Below are 10552 nucleotides of genomic sequence, written 5' to 3'. Positions count from 1 at the left end.
ACAGTCTGATGGGCTTGAGATAGAAGCTGTTTTTCAGTCTCTCGGTCCCAGCTTTGATGCACCTGACCTCACCTTCTGGATGATAGCGGGGTGAACAGGCAGTGGCTCGGGTGGTTGTTGTCCTTGATTATCTTTATGGCCTTCCTGTGACATCAGGTGGTGTAGGTGTCCTGGAGGGCAGGTAGTTTGCCCCTGGTGATGCGTTGAGCAGACCTCACTACCCTCTGGAGAGCCTTACGGTTGTGTGCGGAGCAGTTGCCGTACCAGGCGGTGATACAGCCCGCCAGGATGCTCTCGATTGTGCATCTGTAGAAGTTTGTGAGTGCTTTTGGTGACAAGCCAAATTTCTTCAGCCTCCTGAGGTTGAAGAGGCGCTGCTGCGCCTTCTTCACGATGCTGTCTGTGTGGGTGGACCAATTCAGTTTGTCTGTGATGTGTACGCCGAGGAACTTAAAACTTTCTACCCTCTCCACTACTGTTCCATCAATGTGGATAGGGGGGTGTTCCCTCTGCTGTTTCCTGAAGTCCACAATAATCTCCTTAGTTTGGTTGACGTTGAGTGTGAGGTTATTTTCCTGACACCACACTCCGAGGGCCCTCACCTCCTCCCTGTAGGCCGTCTCGTCGTTGTTGGTAATCAAGCCTACCACTGTTGTGTCGTCCGCAAACTTGATGATTGAGTTGGAGGCGTGCGTGGCCACGCAGTCGTGGGTGAACAGGGAGTACAGGAGAGGGCTCAGAACGCACCCTTGTGGGGCCCCAGTGTTGAGGATCAGCGGGGTGGAAATGTTGTTGCCTACCCTCACCACCTGGGGGCGGCCCGTCAGGAAGTCCAGTACCCAGTTGCACAGGGCGGAGTCGAGACCCAGGGTCTCGAGCTTGATGACGAGCTTGGAGGGCACTATGGTGTTAAATGCCGAGCTGTAGTCGATGAACAGCATTCTCACATAGGTATTCCTCTTGTCCAGATGGGTTAGGGCAGTGTGCAGTGTGGTTGAGATTGCATCGTCTGTGGACCTATTTGGGCGGTAAGCAAATTGGAGTGGGTCTAGGGTGTCAGGTAGGGTGGAGGTGATATGGTCCTTGACTAGTCTCTCAAAGCACTTCATGATGACGGAAGTGAGTGCTACGGGGCGGTAGTCGTTTAGCTCAGTTACCTTAGCTTTCTTGGGAACAGGAACAATGGTGGCCCTCTTGAAGCATGTGGGAACAACAGACTGGGATAGGGATTGATTGAATATGTCCGTAAACACACCAGCCAGCTGGTCTGCGCATGCTCTGAGGGCGCGGCTGGGGATGCCGTCTGGGCCTGCAGCCTTGCGAGGGTTGACACGTTTAAATGTTTTCCTCATGTCGGCTGCAGTGAAGGAGAGTCCGCATGCTTTAGTTGCGGGCCGTGTCAGTGGCACTGTATTGTCCTCAAAGCGGGCAAAAAATGATTTAGTCTGCCTGGGAGCAAGACATCCTGGTCCGTGATGGGGCTGGTTTTCTTTTTGTAATCCATGATTGACTGTAGACCCTGCCACATACCTCTTGTGTCTGAGCCGTTGAATTGAGATTCTACTTTGTCTCTATACTGACTCTTAGCTTGTTTGATTGCCTTGCAGAGGGAATAGTTACACTGTTTGTATTCGGTCATGTTTCCGGTCACCTTGCACTGATTAAAAGCAGTGGTTCGGGCTGTCAGTTTCACGCGAATGCTGCCATCAATCCACGGTTTCTGGTTTGGGAATGTTTTAATCGTTGCTATGGGAACGACATCTTCAACGCAAGTTCTAATGAACTCGCTCACCGAATCAGCGTATTCGTCAATGTTGTTGTCTGACAATACGAAACATATCCCAGTCCACGTGATGGAAGCAGTCTTGGAGTGTGGAATCAGATTGGTCGGACCAGCGTTGAACAGACCTCAGCGCGGGAGCTTCTTGTTTTAGTTTCTGTCTGTAGGCAGGGAGTCGTGGTCAGCTTTTCCGAAAGGAGGGCGGGGCAGGGCCTTATATGCGTCGCGGAAGTTAGAATAGCAGTGATCCAAGGTTTTTCCAGCCCTGGTTGCGCAATCGATATGCTGATAAAATTTAGGGAAGGACCCCGGTACTAGTTAAAATAATATATGGATGTATTTATGGAGATAGTTTGGTACCTAAAATAAGGGGGAAAATACATGAAATAAATCAAATAAAAATAGTCTCCTGATCTTTCTTATATCTCTCAGATATAGGACAGACACTTCAGAACAAACTTGTTTTAGATATTTTTGGGGGACTATCCATGTAGTTGTTAAATGTAGTGAATCTGTTATTTAATGTGTTTCTATTGGTTAATAGCAGTAATAGCAAATTCAATGTTTCATCCAATCATTTTTTTTCATATTGTTTTTTGATACCTTAAGGGGTCTTAAAATTCCAAATCAAATAGCTAAATGATCCTTGGTATGACCATCTTAAAACAATTCCATATGTCAGCTTATCTTTATCAATGTCCCACCAAACATTCACAGAACATGGTTGCCATGTTCTCAGAATATAAAATATTAAAATTCTAGACACGTTTCAAGGGACCATTTCTGTGTATCAGAGGGGTCATAAACGTCATAAAATGTTTTACTTTACACATCACACCTTGTTACCGTGCCAATCAAGGCACTGATCCATTCATAGCTTTTTGTCTGTTGGCAAGGTTAGGAACACTCACATACAGTGCTTTTAACATGGTGTTTTTAATTTACATATTTGACTACATTGTGCATGTTCATTTAAACAGTAATTAATATTCAACATGTCCTCACAACCTCTTGGTTCACGGTACTCCAATCTTCCCGCTACACCACCATGACAGTGTCAGGTATCTCTTAATCTGACTATTCTCATCATTGATTTGATTTACTTATTTAATCAATTTAAGAGTTTTCTGTATAGTATTTAACGTTAGTGGGGCATGTTAACCTGTTTTAATGATACTCCTGAATCACTATGACAAATAAAATCATTTTTTCTTGAGTGTACTTTTAACAGAGCTGAGATTTATTTCAAAGTGCATTCACCCTATTGCTTACACCTATCACGTTGTTTCAGATCTACATACATGAGAGGAGGGGTTAGGGTTTCTTCTGGACAGGGCTTAACTATGCTGGCCCAATAAGCACATGTTCTAGAAACATCACTTATTGGGACAGTGGTTAGGGCGTTCGTCATTTGTGCTGGTGGCCTGGATATGAGATCCTAGTCTAGGGCCTAACCTAGACTCACGTTCTTAGCAATATATGTTCGTCAGTTACAACACACCTATCTGATCTAACAAAACATTTCAATTAGTTTCCAGCTGGGCGACTGTATGGCAAGAACTTAGTCTGCAAATGCACCATTTTAGCTTGTTCACAAAGCCTTATGCTAGCATAATAATTATGGAGGAGGGGGGATTTATCTTCTGTTTGTGCTCGTATTAATTAAACAATAGAGAAACTGGGGATTCTTGATTCAGCAAAGGGACTCTTCTGCACAGTTGAAACCTACAAACCAGTGGCAGTGTCGCTGTTGTCGTGCCATCCGGGTCTCCGTGGACACTGCGAGAGTCACTCATGCATCACCTTTTTTGTTATTTCCATTTAATCCCAATTAATTCGCCTCTCTTTGAATACATTTTTCAATGAGAGACAGCAATTCCCAGGGAACAGCAGCAGCCTGTATCTCATGAAACAGAACTAATGTATAGGAGGAGGCGTGGGGGACATTGTATGGGTGTATAACTGGAAATATCAGACATCACGCATCAAAGCAACCATTATTCAGGATCACTTGTGTAATATAAAGCAAAGATAATTTGTGTTAATCTGAAGAGTTACCATCCCTTGGCCTACACCAGTATAGAAATTTAGTGAATTTATTGTACTTAAATACGTTCTTGGATTATATATTTTTAGGGGGGGGTTAATTCTCTGTCCATTTGTCTCAATAATAATGTTGGATATCTTCCTCTCATCCTCTTCCTCTCTCTCTCTCACACACACTCATTCACCCTCTCTCTTTCTCTCTTTCTCTCTCCTTATTTATCTCTTGCTGTTTAGCTTTATTGTGCTTATAAGCAGTATGCTCTGAGTCACTGTTACAGTTTAGGTGATAGACAACCACTGATTGGCCAGCAATGAGTCACTAGTACCATCCAGGTGTGGATTGGGTGGGCACAGTTCCTAGAGGCTTGCCAAGCAATGTGGCCAGCATTTAAATATTGGAGCTGTCATGCAGGAAGAGGGATGTAATATGACAGGCAGCTTGGAGGCATCCCTCAAAATTGACATAAATGTGGGTGGGGCTTGGGTTGAGAGTGGGCTGGGCTAACCTCAAGGCGGTAGGGCATAATATGAATATACAGTATCATTAGAACTGTCATAATGTATCTGTAATAAAATAAAAAAAGTTTGTCTCTCTTAATAAAAACATGTTCTCAGCTAATGACTAATATAGCCATAATAACATTATTTCACCCCTCTAATGTGGTTTACATGTCAGCCTAGAGTTAACATTGAATTTCCACCCATGATTCTCAAATACATTTTGAATGACTATCGTCAGATCAAGTATCAATAATCCTTTTCTTTTTTGACAACTTCGGCTCGCTTCATGGAAGCGTTTCCAATTGTAAATGGTCCTCACGGGAGTCGGTCGTTGGTTGAACAAGGCCTCATCTGATTGGTGGATGGGGGGTTTCCGCTCTCTGACAGGATGCTAATTTTGAATAATAGATATGCGTGAGCATGTGCCAAGCTGCATTTGAATCAATTATTCAAACTGCCTCCATGCTCTCCTCCTCCTTCTCCTCCTCTCGCCCTCCCTTCCTTCTCCTCTTCTTCTCACCCTCCTCCCCTGCCAGCTCTATTATGCCGGCCACTTTATTTATTTCATTCTCAACACGTTTGTCGCTTCTGCATGAGCGATAGCAGGGACACGGCCCTGCGGAAGAATTTGAATATGAGCTTTCTTATCGAACGATGAGGGAGCCTGTCATTATTTTTCTCCTTTTCTCCTCGTCTCGCTTATCTTGGACTCCCACACGCCGAGCTGTGTGGACGTGCACTCTCTCCGAGACAAGCTCGCACTGACTCTTCTGTTTCACACTCACTCTCTCCCTCTCTCTCTGTCTCTCCTTCTCTTTCTCTCTCTCTCAACCTCTCACTCCCATTCTCTCTTCCTTCTCTCTGTTTGCTTGTCCTCCATCCCTCTTTCTCCCTCTCTCCCCATTGTAAACTCTCTCTTGATATGTATCCATCTGTTTATCCCTTGTTCACTATCAGTTTTGGCCCTGTATCTCCGTGTCCATCCCCATGTTCCAATTATATTTCTCTTGCTCATTTTGTAGCTATATCTCTGCCTGTGACATCCCCTGTGCCCCCCAATATGACTGTGTAGTGTCACCATGTGAGTGATGTACAGTAAGTCCCGGGTGAATTTTCACTACAGGTTCTATAAAGCTTTTTCCAACAGCTTTCACTTAGCTGTACACAGACACATTTGCATTAATACTCAAACCAGCTGCAGTAATAAAAAGGTGACTAATGGGAATTATCTGTCAGAAGTTTCACTCTACACGAGGCTGATCCGGTGATATCATGATGGGAGCCATCCCTTCCCTGTGAAATGTATTAGATCATATTGAAAACTGCTCAAATCCATCAGAAGCCTCCTTTTACAGGTATTTCATTACACTATTGCGACCAATCGTTTCCATCTTGAATCAGTTTCAGTGATGACCTTGATATTACATTCTTTCAATAGCTCTTAACACGCCATCAGTGTTTGTTCACAATGCTCAAACCTTTGGTTGAAAAATAAATATATTGATGGAGTCTGAATGACTTCAGAAATCCAAGTTTAACAACTTAGTAAGCCTTACATGTCAAAGTGAAATGGAAATTGTTTGACGGTCCTGCAATAAGAGGTTAAAGGAGATGAATAGATAGACAGAGTTTTAGAATGGAGAAGTAAAAGGAGACTTTACCCTTGTAGCTCTCTCTTTCTCTCTCTCACACACACACACACACAGGCACACACACACACACACACACACACACACACACACACACACACACACACACACACACACACACACACACACACACACACACACACACACACACACACACACACACACACAGGGCCGAAGGCAATAACAGGGCTTTATGATCCGTGAAAGAGGCCTTATCACCAGGTGAGTTATCACCCCCAGGACTAGGCCGTGTCCTGGAAGACGCCCCTCCCCCCTTCACTCCCTGTCCTTCCCAGTGTCCCCAACCCGCTGAAAAACAGACCCAGGTTAGGGGTCACCTCCATGTGTAATGCCTGCCAAGGTGCACTGTTATTGGGCTCTGGTTGACAAATGACAACCCTAAGTCTCGTTGGAGCCTGGATGACTGAGTCAAATCTTCCCACTGGTTTAATTTCAGATTGTTAAATGTTATGGAAGACACTGTTCACTTCACCTGTCCTACGTGTCATTGCATACAGCTAGTGTGGCATTAAAGGAGAATCATAGATAGTTTTATTTAATAAATGTAATGAACAAGAACAATAACGATTGCATGGGCAGAGATGAGTAGTATTTCTGTTACATATATTTGAAATAAGTATTTCAATTACTTTGAGTATTTCCTCATTTCCTCATTTGTATTTCCAATGTATTTTGCAACAAGATACTTTTGAGACCGGTAATATGTAAAAAAAATATAAAAAAAAAAAATTAAAAAAAAAATATATATATATAATAAATACAAAAATTGTGTATCAGATGTCTGATGGCAATATGGTGTGTTAAGAGTGTCTGGTAAATGACCAAAATGTAAATGTTAAAATTAACACTTGCAAAGCATGGGCATTATTGTAATGATACCCACGAAACAAGGCCAATACCCAGTGTGCTTTGCAATTGTTAATTTTTACATAAACATTCCCATTTTGGTCTTTTAGCATACACTCTTATCCAGAGCAACTTACAGTCAGTTCAACTAAGGTAGATAAACAACCACATATCACAATCATAATAAGTAAAACATTTTTTTGTTCCTGTTACTGAGAATGTTGTTGTAGTGAAGGATTGTACTTGCAAACAAATGATTGTATTTTGATTAAATACACTACTGATGGGGGGGGGGCAATCAATTCACAATCAAATCAATCAATTCGCAATCAATTCACATCAATTCACATATGGAGTCTAGGGCACAGCTGGGAGCTGAGGGGGGTCAATAACAGGTGGCAACAGTGAGAGACTTATTTCTGGAGAGATGGATTTTTAAAATTAGAAGCTCAAACTGTTTGGGCATAGACCTGGAAAGAATGACAGAACTTTACAGGCTATCTCTGCAGTAGATTGCAACTCCTACCCCATTGGCAGATCTATCTTTTTTTTATATACTTTGTTTTTATTGTAGGAACACAAAGAAAGTACAAATAAAGTCAAATAAAAGAACCAAAAAAAAAAAGATCTGGCAGTTACAGTGCACTTCATACCTTCATCATCATATCATCATATTAGTTACATTGACATATTTGAATTAGACCTTTTCCATGTATGAAACCCATTTTTTCCCAGTATTCTTGACCTCTCTCCTGGTGAGTTCTTAAAGCAAAGGTCATACGCTCCATGTGGTGTATTTCTTCTACAATGTCGATCCATTGTGTCACTGTGGGAGGATCTTTTTGTAGCCATTTCCTAGTTATAGCCTTTTTACTGGCTGCCAGTAGGACCTTCAAGAGGTACTTTTCTCTATTGTGTAAGTTATCAGGTATTTCACCCATGTACAAAGAAATTAATGTTTGTTCTATGTCAAATCCCATTATTTTTCCAACGTTAGATCTTATTTCTCCCCAGTAAGTTTCGATTGCGGGGCAAGTCCAAAAGATATGAGAGTGATCCGCCCTCAATAGACCGCATTCTCTCCAACAAGGGTGTAGTGAGCCAGTATGTTTTGATTTCAGTTTAGGTGTTATGAAGAAACGTATAACATTCTTCCAACAGGATTATCTCCATGAACTTGAGTTGGTGGAGCTATGTTGAGTCTCTAAGATGTTCAACCATGTTTCATCAGTTATTTCAATGTTAAGTTCCTCCTCCCATTTCTTTTTAATACAGTTTGTAGAATGTTTCTTTGAGGATTGGATACCCAAGTAGAGATTTTAAATCGTTTTTTTGTTACTCCCCAAGTTGTATGCGTTAGTGAATACTTGGATTAATTTTGGAGGTGCTCGAGGGTCAGTCACTTTTATCTCCCTTAAGAAATAGTGTCGAACTTGTAGGTATCTGTAAAAATCTTGTTTATCCAAGCCATGTTTTTTACTTAGGTCCTGGAAGTTATCTAGGTTCCCATTCCTTATAATTGTACTGAATGATGTGATGCCTTTCTGCGTCCATTGTTTAAACCTGCTGTCCTGAGTTGCAGGGATGAAGCTTGGGTAGTATGCGGGCCAACTCAGCAGTTTGATCTCTCTGTCTAAATAATTTTGCTTAACTACCCTAAACCATGTCTTCAGAGAGAAATTAATCCACTGATTTAGTCTATTTTATATTTCTTTTACCATGTCATTATTTCCCAAAACTGACTGTATGGGTATCTCTGTCAAAGTAGTCTCAATGTCTTTGCATTTGGATTCGTATTCTGAATTGCACCAACACACCAGAGGTCTCAATTGGGCTGACACATAATAATCTTTTAGGTTTGGTAAGGCCATACCCCCACAGTTTTTTGGTAACTGTAATGTTGTATATCTAGTTCTTGGTCTCTTACTGTTCCAGATAAACCTTGATATCCGTTTATCCCATTCCCTAAACTGTTTAGGCGGAATTTCTATGGGCAGTGATTGGAACAAATACAGTAACCTTGGCAGGATGTTCATTTTGATTGTTTCAATTCTACTACTAAGATCTAAGGGAAGTGAATTCCACCTTTCTAGGTCGTCATATATTTTCTTGTTAATGTGATCGTAATTCATGCAATAAAGTTTGGGTGTATCTTTTGGTAAATTTACTCCCAGATATTTAATGGATGAAGAGGTCCAGGTGAAGTTATACCTACTCTTCAGCTCTTCCTGAGGGGTATAATTATATACTAGGGCTTGGGTCTTGTGTACGTTAAGCACATACCCTGAATATGTTCCAAATGTTTGTAAAACATCCATCAATCTAGGTACACTTGAGCCTGGGTCTTTAAGGAATAACAGAACGTCATCAGCATGCATATCTTATGTTCACTGCCTCTTATTGTTATTCCCTCTAAGGTTGGGTCCTGTCTTATTGCCTGTGCTAATGGCTCGAGGTACAAGGAGAAGAGTGTGGGTGATAGATTACAGCCTTGTCTTGCCCCTCGCTCTAATTTGATCGTTCGTGTCAAATGTCCATTTATCTTTATTCTAGCGGTCGGACATGAATACAGTGTTTTGATGCACTGTATCACTTCTTTGTTGAAACCAAATCTTTCCATAACTTGGAATAGGTAATCCCATCCCACTGAATCAAATGCTTTTTCTGCATCTAGGCTGATTAATATTGCACTTGTGTTATTCTGAGTAATGTGGTCCATGACATGTAGTGTTCTCCTTATATTGTCCTGTGACTGCCTATTTTGTATGAAACCAGTTTGATCTCCGTCAATCAATTCTGGGATTATGTTCTCCATTCTTTTGGCTATTATTGATGCACATAGTTTATAATCTGTGTTAAGAATTGCGATAGGTCTATATGAACTGCATTCTTTCTTATCTTTACCCTCTTTTGGGATTACTGATATGATGGCCTCTCTCCATGACAGTGGGAGACCCCCCTCCCTCAGAGTCTTGTTAAAACAGGCCTTACTTAAGTAGAGGTGCTAATTGTTCTCTGAAGGTCTTGAATCATTCTGAAGGGAAGCCATCAGGGCCTGGAGACTTGTTGACTTTTTGTTGAGATATTGCTTTATTGATTTCTTCGGTGGTCATTTCTAAAGTTAGTCTATCATTTTGCTCTGTCCCAATTGAGGGAAGATCAAGTGAGTTCAAAATGTGCTCTATTGTCTGTGCATCTGCCTTCTCTGGTTGCTTGTACAGATTTGTGTAATATGATTCAAATGCATTCTGTATTTCATCTAATTTGCATGTGATCTTTTTTGTTTTGGGGTCTTTTATTTTGAAAATGGTATTCTATGCTTGTTGTTTCCTGAGTCTCCATGCTAGTAATTTGGTTGCCTATGAGCCTGCTTCATAATATCGTTGTTTCAGGAACCTAAGCTTTTTCTCTACTTCTTCTCTATAAATCTGGTCAATTTCCTGTTTTAGCTTTTGAATCTCTCGTAATATAAGAGGGTCTTTGTATTGACTATGAGATCGTTCTAAGTTTCTTAGGGTTTCCTGTAATTTCAGCAGTTTCTGTGCTTTAATCTTTTTCTTGAGAGATGATTGGCTATGATCTTCCCTCTAATAACCGCCTTAGCTGCATCCCACAATATAAGCAGGAGATACTTCCCTATTATCATTATTCTCCAGATAGATGTTCAATTCTGACTTTATTGATTCCTTGAATGCTGTATCATTCACCA

This window comes from Oncorhynchus nerka, linkage group LG26, assembly GCF_034236695.1.
Source record: "Oncorhynchus nerka isolate Pitt River linkage group LG26, Oner_Uvic_2.0, whole genome shotgun sequence".
In the NCBI taxonomy this organism is placed as follows: domain Eukaryota; kingdom Metazoa; phylum Chordata; class Actinopteri; order Salmoniformes; family Salmonidae; genus Oncorhynchus; species Oncorhynchus nerka.
The sequence above is the reverse complement of the archived record's forward strand: the minus strand, read 5'-3'. Positions refer to the sequence as shown.